The sequence below is a fragment of the Carassius gibelio genome, chromosome A2, assembly GCF_023724105.1.
Source record: "Carassius gibelio isolate Cgi1373 ecotype wild population from Czech Republic chromosome A2, carGib1.2-hapl.c, whole genome shotgun sequence".
In the NCBI taxonomy this organism is placed as follows: Eukaryota; Metazoa; Chordata; class Actinopteri; order Cypriniformes; family Cyprinidae; genus Carassius; species Carassius gibelio.
The window spans coordinates 26313045-26327783 of NC_068372.1; the positions used below are offsets into that span (position 1 = coordinate 26313045).

Genomic DNA, 14739 nt, shown 5'->3' on the forward strand with positions numbered 1-14739 from the left:
TCTAATGAGAGACATTTAGAATCAGTTTCATAAGTAAATAAATATATAATTATTTTGATGATTTATCAATTTAACATTGAGTATAGATCAAATGTTTGGGGTCGTTTTTTTTTTCATTATATTTTATTTTACAATTATCTGATTGTTTATGGAAACTCTTAAGAGCATGGAAGTTACATGATTTATCTTTTTTCTTTTTACTAACATAACAGCTCAGGATAGTCTCTAATGGATTTGGGACTGTTTTGTATGCTTGTGGTGCCCTCTGTGTGTTATTTTTCTTTGGCGTCAGAGTCACATGTAATTAACTCCAGTAACTGGCTCAAAAATGGCTGTGGAAGATTTCAAATGTATTTATTCACTTATTTTTTGGGATCCAAAAATATATTTTCATCCAAGTATTATGTTAACTTTTTCATATTCAGGATGTGTAGTGTTAGTAATTGCGTGAAAAATAATTTTTGAGCTAAACTGCTTCCCAAAAGGAAGCTTGTAGGCCTCACAGAATGCATCACATTATGTCATCTGTATATTCAGGTGTTGAAATGACCACAGAGACCACCCAGTGATACAGAGAGATTGTGTGACCTTTTCTGACTGTCTCAAATGCAGGTGCTGAGGTAGTACCTGCCATTTCATCATTGCTAAAATGGCCACTAAATGGCCTCTCTTTCTGCCCGGGGTGGTACCACCTGACCCACGGCTCCACGCCCCTGTATTTTCCCCGGTGATCACTGTAGACCTCATTTGTGTAGCATTTCTCAACACTTTGAAACCCAATCTTCACTCATCACTAAAATCACCCCACTGGGCCCTCCGGCAGCCATCTTGCTCTCCTGCACCCATTTCCCCTAATCTGCGGTTAGCGCTCCAGGGTGCCACACATCAAAAACACAGGTACAGAAAGAGGTGAGGGCGTCCCTTTATCACCAGCTGAAAAACATTCCAGGGTAGAAAGAGACAAGGTCAGTGAGAGCAAAAGTGTTTGGGAGAGGAGACGACATATGAAAAACGATGTCCATCCATCACTCTGAATTTCTCCAAAGGGCACAGGTCCCCCTTTAAAAGCTCTGACGCCTGTAGCATTGATCGCATCTCTCAGACAGTAAGACCAGCTGTTATGGCAGTGTATTTATAAGATTTGTCACTCAAAATACTGGCTGAGACTTTGTGTCCTCAATGTCAAAAATGGCAGTTAGAAACAACTGAATTTTTTTTACAGATCCTATAATCAGATTGAACATCACTTTTCAGCTTTGCAAACCTGCCACAATCATAGAGGTCTATAAAAGAACGCTACAGTAATGGTATAATTACTGTAGGCTTTGGACAAACTAAACTACTGTTGCATGACTTCAGCATCACCATCACTAAGCTCTTGACAACTTTCACATTGCGCTTAACCCTGAGTTATTGGTGTTTTAAACCCCGTAAAAGAACGTTTCACTTGTCAATAATTTAACATTGTAGTCAACCCTACATAAATATGTAGAGTGTGAAATGATGCCGGGTTAGAGTGTTACGGCTGGATGATTAGCAACAGACACCCAATCACATGGTTCATCACATGCTTTGGATGGTCACGGGAACACAGTGCATTGTATAAACAGCCATTTCAGTATTTGAGGGAAGCAAATTTAAAATGGTGACGGAAAACCATTCAGGTAAGGCAGTCTGCAATAATATGAGGATGCGTAATGCTAGAGCGGTTATGTGAACAGGTTGCATGCTGCATTCGTCCAATGAATGACACTGACACTGCAAATATGCAAATAAGAATGTTAAAGGGATAGTTCACCCCAAAAAATTATGTCATTCTGTCACCATTTACTCACCATTCATTTGTTCTAAACCTGTATGAGTTTCTTTCTTCCAGTAAAAACATTTAGATTTTTTTTTTTAAACAAACAGTTGACGGTAGCTATCGACTTCCATTGTATTAATTTATTAATATGTCTATTTATTTATTTACTTATTTATTTTCAGGTTTAGAACAAGCAGAGGGCGAGTAAATGATGACAAAATTTTGGGTGACAACCCAAAGACATCTCATTTTTGGGTGTACTATCTTTTTCAGCCGTCTCTCTCTTGTTTTCCATTTTACCTCTTGGTTTGCTCTCTCCCTCTGTTTCTGGTTGCACATGCTGGGTCAAACACATGCCCAGTTTTGCCACGGTGCTTAATGGCAAATATGTAAACGTGTTGAGGGAACAGAAAGGTTCCAGGTTCCAGAGCCCACCAAACTTTCTCTGATACTGTTTTAAGAAGAGCACACGCAAGTGTTTCTTTATTTATTTAACCCAGAAGTAAATCAACATGGGGGGGTCGAAGGTGTCTTTTATTTGAGCACCTGGTCATAATACTCGAGTGAACCAGCTGACCAAAAGAAATAAGCCGTCTGTTTTTCCTCCAACTGTCTTTTGGAAGAAGACGTGCAATTCTCAGGCTTAGATGTTATGATAGGTGCTCTGGATGTGTTGTGTGCCAGCAGAAGGTGTTTCGTTAGATTCTGTTGAAACCTCTCGACGTGCAAATTTGCTGAAGATGTTTCGAGAGTTTCCACTTTTGAGAATTTCAACTCGGAGACTCCGAGGGAGCAATGAATTATGTAGTTAGAGGTTAAAATATATCAAACTTTATTTATTTATATTAAATAATATATATTTTTAAATTAATTTCATATGCATTTATTTATTCATTTTATTTGGGGAGATTGCAAAACGTAATGGAGCTATATAAAATAATTATGTTTCAGTTTTCAAATTATATTTCATTTACATTACATTAATTGAGATAAAAGAGACCTTATTTGTGATTTTTCTCTCCAAAATGAGACCCAATCCTGTAGTAGTGGTTGTTTGGAATCAGAGACTGATCACAGATTTGAACTGTTACATATAGACTATGATCTACCACATATGTTGTTTATCAACACAACTGCATTTTAACTGCAGTCACATCCCTTTCACCCTTGTATTTCCCTCCGTCCTTCATGACACCACATCTCGCCCCGTCACGTTCACGCCATTCTAGTTCCATGAACCCCGCTTCTCTTAGGGGTCAATATTTAATGGGATGGCCTCTCTGTTGACCCCTGAGCCTGTCCCCTTTAGTGGCGCCCTCATGACAATGAGGCATTTAAATTGATTGAGGCACAGCTGGACAAGGCCATGGCACTAGCCCCACGGGTACAGTGTGATTAAACACTTTAACCTCTGACCCCAGTGTTGTTAATTCATCTGCAGATGTGTTCCACATTGAGGATGTCAGAACAGGAGCTGAACATTTGGATCATTGAGTCACAGTTCACTGTTTGATATGAGGTTATGCCCTGAGCTCTATTTTATCAGTGGACTTGACTGACACTGCAAACACAGACACGATTTTTTCCTGTAATGCTGAGGCTTAGAAGAAGCAGATATTCATGGCAGTATCGCATGCCTGTATCATAACGGGGCCAAACAGCTGTTCTGCTACATTTATCAGCATTGCATGTTTTTACAGTGATACCATCTTCCTGCTCCTTGGAAGTAGAGTTTAAAGTCAACATGAACTCAAAATTCACCCTGTAGATTTTTAGCACACGTTCCAGGTTTTATTGGGAACATTTCAACAGTTATTCCAAAAAAAAAAAAATAAAAACTATTTTGTAATCTTTCAGCAACTGAGCTTGCTACAGCTCTGAAACGAGTGACGATTTCAGCTGATGCCACACATGACGGCGTTTATCAAAACAACAAAAATATTAATATACATTTTAATGTTATTAAAATTTATATAAAATATGTAATAAAAATAATATGATAAAAATAATATATTTAAAACAAATCTTTACCATTTTATATTAGTATTATTAATAACAATATCATTGTTAGTAATATTATGGATGGATGCACTTTATTGGACCTCAACACCCATTCATTGCCATTTTAAAGCTTGGAAGAGCCAGAACATTTTTAAATATAACTCTGATTGTGTTTGTCTGACAGAAGAAAGTCATGTACACATAGGATGGCTTGAGGGTGAGTAAATCATGGTGTTATTTATAAGACTATAAGTATGGCTCCATTGTGGTATGAAATGGCAACTTTTAAAGCTCCAATATGGAGGAATTTTGTAATAAAATTTCCGAAAATAACTTGCACAGTGTGATATATTTCCTCCAGTTGTGTACTTACAATATCTCAAAAGTCTCCAAAGATTTTTTATTTCAGAGAAATTCCGATTTTAAATAACTGGCCATCCCCGAAAAGAAATGTCACCTCTCAGTGACGCAATGTCCGCTCTATACTTTGTTTCCGGTGTAGACCATGTGATGACACAGCGGAATATCACATGGTCAAATGCAGAAGTGGTGGTTATTTTATAGCCGCGCGTATGGTTTGGTTGTCGTTGTTATGGATCACGATTACTCTTTGGCGAGTATTGAAGTGCCAGTAAAACGTAAGCGTCCATATTCGGATACATGCAGACTGTGTGACAAACAGAAGAATAAAACCAGGATAAATATCGGCCAGGCGTTTACGAGATGGAGAGAGCTGCGCGAAAATCTTGGACTTGACAGACACTCTGCTCTCGCGAGTGTATTGATAGACAGGTAAGCAAATCAATTATTTATTTTGTTATTGTACAAGTAACGTAATAGTTACAGTAAAGATGATTTTAATAGATATGAATTACACCACATGCCTGTACATTCTGTCACTGTAGCATTTTTTTTATCAATAACGTTACCTGTGAGAAAATAACATAACGTGGCAAATGGACTGTTATATTGCTCTTTGTAATAAGGTAAGGATTTTTATCACGTGTGGTGACCGAGATTATGGCAGTACAATTAAATACAATCGGATATGTGTTGTTAAAAATATATTTAGTCATTACTTGCAAATGTTCGTTCAAATTTACTTTTAGAACGATTGGTTTGAGCACGTTAAACAACACGGCATTAACCATAAACACGTAACACTGCACAACATTAACCCAACAAATCATTTAACAAATAGCTGTAAGTTGTAATGGGATAATATAGTATAACATTTCACGTTCCTTGCAGTTCATTAATTATCATGACTTAAAATAATACGATCAGATATACAGGTAATACAAAAACGAATAAATTACCTCATCCGTGATCATGATTCGTTTATCCCATTTAGATACATTGATATGGTGAAAACGCATTAAAAACGACATCTCCCATCGTCACCTGCTTCATAGCGTCATCAAGCTTCGCCTTTGTTATTGTTGTAAATGCGCCCTTTTGTGGTCAATTATAAAAATCGCATACTGGAGCTTTAATGATCCAGTAAATTCCTGATCAGTTCCATTAATTCCAAATCCCAGGTTATAACATGGCAAAAGAGGAACTCCCATTCACAAAATCAAAATCACAGATAATACTCCAGAGCCTGTTTCTGATTAACATTTGTTTTGTTCCTGCAAACATTCCAATCAAAAAATCATAGGCCAAAACTTAAGAGTTAGCCTTCTAAAATTGTAATCACAACCATAACAAGCCTTAACCCTAGACCTGAACCTGAATTAAGAGGAATGCTGTTGTATTTTCTTGGGTAAATCACATGAAGAGTGTGGATACAGTGATGCTAACATGTCAGACGGCACAGAGTGTAGTGATAATGAGGTGTTGTGATTCATTCACGCCAAATCACAGCAGATCCACCATCCATCCGATTGAAAGACAGAAGAACACATTGCTTTTCATTCACCCCTCCTAATCCTTGTGTTTAGTATTCCATGAGTGGCGAGGCGTCTCTTGTTTAGTGGAGTTTTGTTTGTGTTGCACAGGAACGGATGCCAGATTTCAGACCCGTCATTGATTTATAACTTCAGTGGAATTTGTGGACGAGCTCCAGCCAAAGCTTTACGCCACCGCCGCTGACACACCACCAGTTTAGCAATTATCGGATAACCGCAAAGCATGACGTGATGAGAAATGTTCCATAACATGATCAGAGAGAGGCAGCTAGCCTAGCATGTACTTTAGATAGCTTCATCATGGCTCTTCTGTTGTTCTTCTACTCAAAAAAACTAAACAACCAACATTTAAATTTAGCTTCTGAGGACTGTTTTCTGCCAACTTTTTATTCTTGAGCAGGGTTCCAACAGCTGTATTTTCCAAGAAGCAGTACGGCTAACATATTTTCAACGAGTCAAAGTACCTAGTTCTCTTCACTATCGCCGGTCCACAAGTAATTACGCCTGTCTGGTCACTTTCCAGCTGTTTTATTGCCTTGTTGGGCCTAAAGAAGGCCGGCGGTCATTTCGAACAGCTCATTATTGTTGATCACTCTTCAAGTTGTCTTTGTTTATGGGCTTGACTATTTGGCTACCATGGCAGAAGATGGATTGTGGGATGTTTTCAGCTCAGAGTTCCTGCTTTTTCTTTCTGTCACTATGGTACTCTCCTCTCCTCCAAAATACCAATTTCCCTCCCTCGGTAACCAAAGCTGGGAACGCAGAACTCCATCTAAATGGCTGTGGGCCTGAATGGGGCACATGGGGATCCTGGAATCTTTGGGGTCTCTTAGCAACCAGCGCTAATGTGGCAACAGCGGTTCTGAGAGGAACTCAGTGACTGGATGTGGAAGTAGGGACTGAGTTTTGATGCTTTGGACAAGCTGTGGACTAGATGAGGAAGATTTCTAGGCATTTGTTCATTCAGCAGATGCTTTTATCCAATGCTACTTCCAAATAGTGTTGCTTTCGTCAACAAAAATTATAACGAAATATCGTCGTCAACGTAACTTTATCACGTGATGAAAAATGAGGAATTAAAAATGAGACTAAACGTGGTTTGCTAAATAAAAACTATGCTAAAATGTCTCTTCATTTTTGTTGACCAAAAACGAGACAAACTAAATGTTATAAAATTATTTTGTCTTGTTTAGTCATGTTATTATTATTATTTTGCAGTATTTCGGTTTCCTGTTCCTCCCTTCAGAGGCTGCATCAGGTTGCACTGCGCAGACACAACCGAAGTCACTTCCTCAAGCCCCATTCGAGGCATTATTTAGAAGATGACAACAAACAAAATTAAGCGGCTCCGCTTCATGAGCCTCCGCTGACTGGGAGCGCACCTTCCCTAATGGACAAGGGTTTTATACTTGCTGCGTTCGTCGTTGCACTATTCTTTGAAACAGGCGAGCGACTGTCCTCTAAAAGCGTCGAGAATCACCGGTGAGGAGAAATCATTTGCTAGTATGTCCAGTACAAGTCTTGTGATGAATGAGTTGATGAATGAATAATTTCTTTATGTACAAATGCCATGCCATGCACTCCGCCACGCAAAATGAGTTTGCGCACACTCAAAGCGAACTTCCGGCAACACCGCGATGATGTCATATTTTCCATGCTCACCCAAATGAACTTGCAGACACATCGAGTATAAATCAGCCTTGACACAGAGAAAGGCACAGATGGCCGGCCAGCCGGGGTTTGTCTTTGGGAGAAGTTTTTATTTTACTTAAATTTATGTGTGTGCACTTCTAACATGTTTAGTTGGTAAAATAAATGTTGTAAATTCAAATCAGAGTGTCTTCCGTGTCTGAAATGCATATATTCTTGAGTCTATAAGGTAGCAATAATATAATAAGATAACCTTGTTTGAAATGGTTTTGGCTAAAAGAAAATTCTGCTTCCGTCTATACTACTAGGTACTTATACTATATTGACTCGGTTAAATAGAATGGCATTACTAAAAAGAGACTAAAATACAATTTTCATTTGACATTGTCAGTTTTCGTCGACTAAAACTAGACTAAAATGTCATCAGTTTTCTTCGACTAAAACTAGAATAGACTAAAAAGATTATGAACGTGACTAAAACGAATAAAAACTAAAATGACAGCTTCACACAAAGACAAACTAAAATTAATACAGGCTGCCAAAAACAACACTGCTTCCAAATGAGGGAAAGCACAAGTAATTTTTTCTTGTAAAGATACAGTGGTTCCTGTGTAAAAGTAGGAAATAATAAAAAGCATTCAGAAACACTAACACTAGGGCCGTGCGGGGTGCAACTGGTGCTGTTGCAGTGGGCCCTGTGTTTGAGGGGGGCCCGCGGCGAATGGACCGAGGGGACCCACCCCCACCTTTCCCTCCCATGTAGTGTGTGATGTAACAGGTGGCTTTGTTTCATACCGAACTACATCAGTGTCAGGCTCCATCCATCACAGAAAGCAGCAGGTGTGTGTATTTCTGTTAGTTTTGTGTGCGTCTTCCTCCTAACCCAGGTCACCTTCACCTGCCACCTTCACACATCACCAGTGTATCACTGTCTCTCGCTGTCTTCCTTATCGATTCCTTCTTCAGCAGCGGCGTTCAGCTTTGAACCGGTGTGGGCAGCCTGCTGTGTGCCTGTGATTGACACCGGCTAACTGATAGGCTAACCCACTCTCTCTCTGTTCCCGCTTCCATGTGATCCGTCCCACTCCTTCTAATTGTGGTAAAGGCCATGTTTCTATGACAACCTTTTTTACGTGATGGTGCCGTTGATGTGCTCAGAGTTCAGTCAAAAGACATGAAGAAAAGCATGCACTGATGTCTCTAAAGATTTCTGAAGACTGCTATCATCCTGTCAGTCAACGAGAGGGTTCAGTGGGAATTTAGTCTGTTGCAACTTGGTCCAAAGTGCCTTTCAGATTCAGCCTACATGCAAATGTTTTTCTCCTACCTGAAAATCCAGATAGAACTAGCATTTGATGAGTGTTGAATGGTCAAAGCTGTTCATTTATCACCATTAGCTGGTCTAAATGGATCTAGATAGTTAATTAGTAAGTTTGTGGACCTGGTGGACCTTATTTCTTGTGTGTACCGTGCTAATTAAAAACTGTAAGCACACACTTCATCATCTCTTCCTCATCTCATCTGCAGTGAAGAGGTTTGCAGTTCGAATTTGGAATTATTTTTTAAGCATGCTGACACAAATAGAAAGAGTATTATCTTAAACATACTTTTAAAGAACACTGTATATAAAAATCTACTATTCAAAACATGCATATGTCTTAAAAAATAAATACAAAATAATAATAATAATAATAATAATAATACAAATAGTAAATAAAAATAGTAGTAATTTACCAAATGTAAAAAGTGGTTTACATAATAATTATTTAAAATAATCATAGCATTATCACAACAGTTGCAGAAGAAATAAAAATAGAATAATAAAAGCAAATAAATAGAAAATGTATTAAAACAATATTAAATGTATTAAACAATATTAAACAGGGAATAGATAACTAAACAAATAAAATAAGGATGAAGGACTTATTCATTATTATAGTGCCCTTCAAATATTTGTAAATGCCCTATAGGCAAAGTCAGCATACCTTTATAGCATCAGTGATTAATGAATAAATGAAATTTGAAGTAAATACGTAAAATAATATTTAAAATTTAGTAAAATTGAAAAATGTAAACCCAGTAATGTCTATATTTAAATTTGACTTTTTTTCACATACAGACTGGTTTGGTATAATGTGTCATCCTGTGCTAGATTAGTTTAATAAAGATTTATAAAGTGTATTTAGTTAGTTAGTTAGTAAGAGAATCGGGAATCATAATTTGCTTTTCTCCAGGCTTTCTGTTATTTTATAGTTTTTGTAGGAGGATAAAAAAAAATATAAAAATATAAAAAATCATATTTTTTAAGAGAGCGACAGGGTCTCAGATCAGCTTGAAAAGCCACTAGATGTGACCCATGTGTGACTTTTATTTAGTCATCGTATGTCTGGGAAAGTGCTTAGTCATGTTCCCAAGTGAACAATTAAACGGCTCTTTAATTAACCCAGACTGTGAATAAGATCCCACAGCGAGCTTGATGACCAATGAGGCCTTTAATGGCCGTCTCAATTACACACACACACACCTGTCTTTTTCTTCTCTGCATTCACACTACATAAAAATATAGAGTTATGACAAAACAACAACAACAACAACCTTAAACCAAAAACATACCATGGTTCCTGTCTTTTGATTCAGTGTTGCTTTGGACCCCAATGATTAGCAACCCTGTGTTATGGTAAAGTGGTAATTGGTTAATAGCTTTTTGCAGAACATTGCTAATAATGCTATTTTAACTAGGCACTTGACGACAAAACACTTTCAGAATAAATTTCTCTGTAGGCACACTAATTTATAATATCAGAAAAATATATAAATCTCTCTTACTTCATTATTAGGTAGATTTTTTTTTTGACACACATACAAAGCAAATGTTTAAAGTACAAATGCATTCCTGTAAAATATATATATTGTAAATTGGCTCTGGTTGTGTGGCACATAATGCAAACAAGAACGTGCAAACTCAGGCTAACTAAAGAATCTGATGCTATGGTCGAGCACATCTCATGAGCAACACACTGACATGCTGACGTGGGCATACAGTTGGACTGGTGCTTTTTGCAGGATAGTCAGAATTATTAGTGTTGTGTGATGATGAGTAGTCACGCTCTGTGAGCCTGCCTACCTCCTGTTTAGTCAGAAAATTCAGCTCTTTTTGACAGAAGTGCTGACCACTGTGTTGAAAAAAACATGTCAGCTGAAATGTTCCACAAAATATCTGTACAAAATATCTGTGCATTGATGCATCATGAGTATTCAAGCTCTGTGTCTTTACATCATGCCTCAGAATTATGCATGAACCCAGTGTGGTCTTGGTCAGTCGTGATTGTGCATATGTTAGCATGTGCCTCATGACACAATGTGTCTGGTTGGATATATATATTAGTACTGGAAACTTTTTTTTTTTTTTAAACGTGATTAATCGCATGACTTTCTGATTAATTGCGATTAATTGCATTATGCACAAAAATCAATAATGAATTCAAAATACATACACACACACACACACACACACACACACACAATATATATATTATTGTCTATATACAATATTAATAAAATGTAAGCTGTTAAATTAGTTATGGAAAATTTTTTTTAATGATATTTGTTTGATGAAATTTGGTAACTATTTGGTAACTAAGCACAATATGGTGGTGGAAACTACACTGTTTTCATTTCTCTTAAATTTTTGGCTAACATATTTAAGGCAGTGTGGACAGCTTTTCCGTAGGACCTGTTGAGTCTGTGCTGTGGATCTCAGATGAAAGCGGACCAGGAAATTGCTAAGACTGGTTGCAAAATCCCCACTGAATCTACATCTGTCAAACAGGCCTGGCCCCTAAAAATCACAGCAACAGAAAAAATGAAAATGATTTTACAAATTATCGCCATCTCTGTAGTTTAGCTCAATCCCGTCAGCCAGTACCACATCAGATAAAGAAACAACCATCAACTTCTCTTTCTCACTCTTTGTTGGTCATTTTTGCATGGAATTGAAAGGTATGTGCGTGCAGGGCCGAGAGACCCGGGCGTGATCTGTGGGATTGTGACCTAAGCTCGATAAGGCGGACGAAAGCTGCCCATATCCTGGACACAGGCCTGAATGTTCCCGGAATGTTCCCCTCCAGGCAGTCGCCACAGCTGGGAAGCACCTTGTGGATTATAGAGGAAAAACAACGGCTGGGTTTCAGAAACACTCTCTTCCACCATATAGACACGCACAGACTGCCCCAAATCCCACAAGCCTCTGTGTATGTTTTTGTTTCCCTAAAGAAAGCAGGAGATTGGGATGGCTCATTATGGATGAAGAGTGTTGTTTTGATGTTTGAAACATCTACATCCCATTAGCGGTCTAACTCTCCTCTGCTGAAACACACTTTTAAACGCAAACATTGGGATTCTAGTGTTTGCCCACAAAGAGAAATGTTTATATGGCCTGTGAGTGATGGATCTGCTCTGGGGTTGTGACACTGATATGTTACATTTCACCATGTTTTGTGAATTTGACCAAACCCCTAACCATAAGTATTCAACTTTGGCGTGTAACACAATCTGCGCCGTTCACAGACTTGGTACCTCAAATTATGCGGCTTGTTTTAAAGAGGTGCTATAACTATCCTAAGTGCTTCTATTTGCAGTATATTCTCACTCAGCGCTATGGTCCTGAGGTCTTTAGAGGTGTTTATGATGTGCTAATCTAATGAGATGGTTCCCTGCAGGCTGTTTAATATCTCTTAAATGGAGAGAGAACCTCAGGTCAACAGTTCTTGTATTTTAGAGAATCCTCCTCTACACTTTCTCACTCATATACAGCCTTCACAGGAATACACAGATGGCACATTACTTTTACTCACGCTCATTGAAAGTCTGGACACATCTTTGGTTACATCCTGTACTTTCTAATGTTCACTTGGATAATGGACTGCCAAACATCACAAAACCTTATGCAGTCAGGCTATGGCTTATGGGCTAAATATGTCATTTTAAGGCAAGGCACTTTAGGCAAAACCACTTTTTTTTAATTTCACTGGTCAATTTTGACATTTTAGGCTATTTAGCATCCATAACTTGTTCTTTCAGATCATCAGGCAGAATATTTATATTGGTGCATCCCAAATAATTATGGTATTCACAATTAACCAAACACACAGAGGAGTGCTGGTGATTATATTATTTCCTTCTCCCTATTTACAACTGTTTTGCAGCAACTGAGCATTTCAACCATTCACAGACATGAATTTATTCCAATTTAAATTGACTTTTAAGCAGTTTGATCTACAGATGTGTGAAGAAACGATCTGAAGAGAAGTGTTATAACCAATCATTAAAGCATTAAAACTAAACTGAAATGTTAATAGTATGAAATTATTTTGGATCTGCTGTACAGTAAATTGCATGCTCACTTTGTAAAGTAAATAGTGTGTTGCCAAATACAGCGCCCTAAAGCAACATAACAAAACTAGAACTCAGCCATGATAATCAACACCGTGTAAACCAGTGTAAATAAGAGATCCATTTTGCAGTGTATACAGCTTCAGTGATTATATTATGTGTGGACTGCAGGGCTCGAACAGTGTAAATCTTGTGACAGCGTTGTTTATTGTAATGATATGGGAGTGTTCATCATATTGCTCATGCTCTGTGTTCAATTTATGAAATACTTGAGTTAACAGTGTAGTTTTTCATGCTGCTAAGTGGGTCAGTGTAAGGGTAACCACTGTCTTTTTCAGTGATTGCACAAATGCTGTTTTTGTGTGTGGGTGTTGTTTTTGTGACCTTTGCTATTGGTTTAGTCCTCCTACATGCAGCTCTGACCCAGTCTGACCACATCCCTATAAGAGCACTGTGGAAACTGTCTACATTTACAGAAGTCATTATGAACACAACATTTCTCTCTCGCTCGCTCATGCACACAAACACACAAGCGACCCTTCACTGAAAAAATAAATACATATGTATGTATATATATATCAGTAGCGTAGCCAGAAAAGAGACTCTGGGTGTGCATATGAAAATCTCGGTGTTCCACATTTATTGTCAGATTACTGTGCAAAATTATGGGATAGAATTTTTGTCGCACTGCTTCCGTCCAACCATACTCCTAGTGGTAATTTGCAGGTCGTGTCAAAATGTAGTTAATTGTTAAATGTAATAATTTTCTTCCAAATACGATAAATTTGAACTTCTGGTATGATACTTGGACATTTCCAATCTGGCAACACTGTCTGTTGATGTTGGGCCCAGGGATGGAGAAACATCCATATCAGGTGTAACGCTAAGGCCTTGTGTCTGGCTGTTCATCAAGCCAAGGTTTTTTGCTAAAAAAAAAATTAAAAAGGAGCTCTGCGACATATTGCTAGCTAGCAATGTGCAATCAAAAATGATCTGTTTATATCATAGACTGCTGGGGTCACAGTCAGCTGCTGTTTGCTGATTGGTTGGCAGTCCAAATGTCGGCAGATATATTTTAACAAAAATAATTAAAAATGTAAACATTACACATTACATTTGAACTTTTTTTGCATTATTGCACCATATATTGGATTCTTATTTCTGTGCCCCTGAGAGTATGATTTATAATGTTCAGTGGCGTCACAGAACTGCTAGATTCAAACAGCTTTCGCGCGTTGGCTGGCACTGAGCCAGAGACGGACGTGCTCAGCACTTGTCATATATCACAACTAATATGCAGTGTTTTCAACCACATCATGTTTATTTTAGGTTTAATACAGTTAAATATACATAATCACTAGTAAAACAATACATTTGTAGTTTGTAAAATACAAAAAGAAACGGACACGCCACATAGCTGGGATGCTTGCGCCACGCATCCAGTGTGTCGCCGGCCTTAGAATCAGCTGCAGGGCGGGATTTGCGCTGAACGCAGAGACTCCCGCCACTTAATATGTTTGTTTGGAAAGACGAAAATGTACTTATGTTCCTCACACAAAATATTGCATTCCGTCATTCGGTACACACGTGCACCGTACCGAAAGTACACATATAATTATGTTTCTACAATATTTAGTAGTAGCTTATGGTGGTGACTGTCAGTTTGTGTACGTTTGACAGGATTTTTAGAAGAATTAATACAAGAGGAAGTAATGATGCTGAAAATTTTGATTTGCCATCACAAGAACAGATTGTTTTAAAACGTATTAATATAGAAAATTAATTCACAATACTGAAGTGAAGTGAAGTGACATTCAGCCAAGTATGGTGACCCATACTCAGAATTCGTGCTCTGCATTTAACCCATCCAAAGTGCGCGCGCACACACACACACACACACACACACACACACACACACACACACACACACACACACACACACACACACACACACACACACACACCTACCTGGAGCAGTGG

The 14739-nt window shown here is 38.1% G+C and overlaps 1 protein-coding gene across 2 annotated transcripts in view; it reads left to right on the forward strand.

The window, feature by feature from the left end:
• The window catches only part of LOC127935155 (glypican-5-like), a 96261-nt gene that overhangs the window by 72874 nt on the left and 8648 nt on the right, over positions 1-14739 (forward strand). The gene's annotated exons all lie outside the window — the stretch shown is intronic.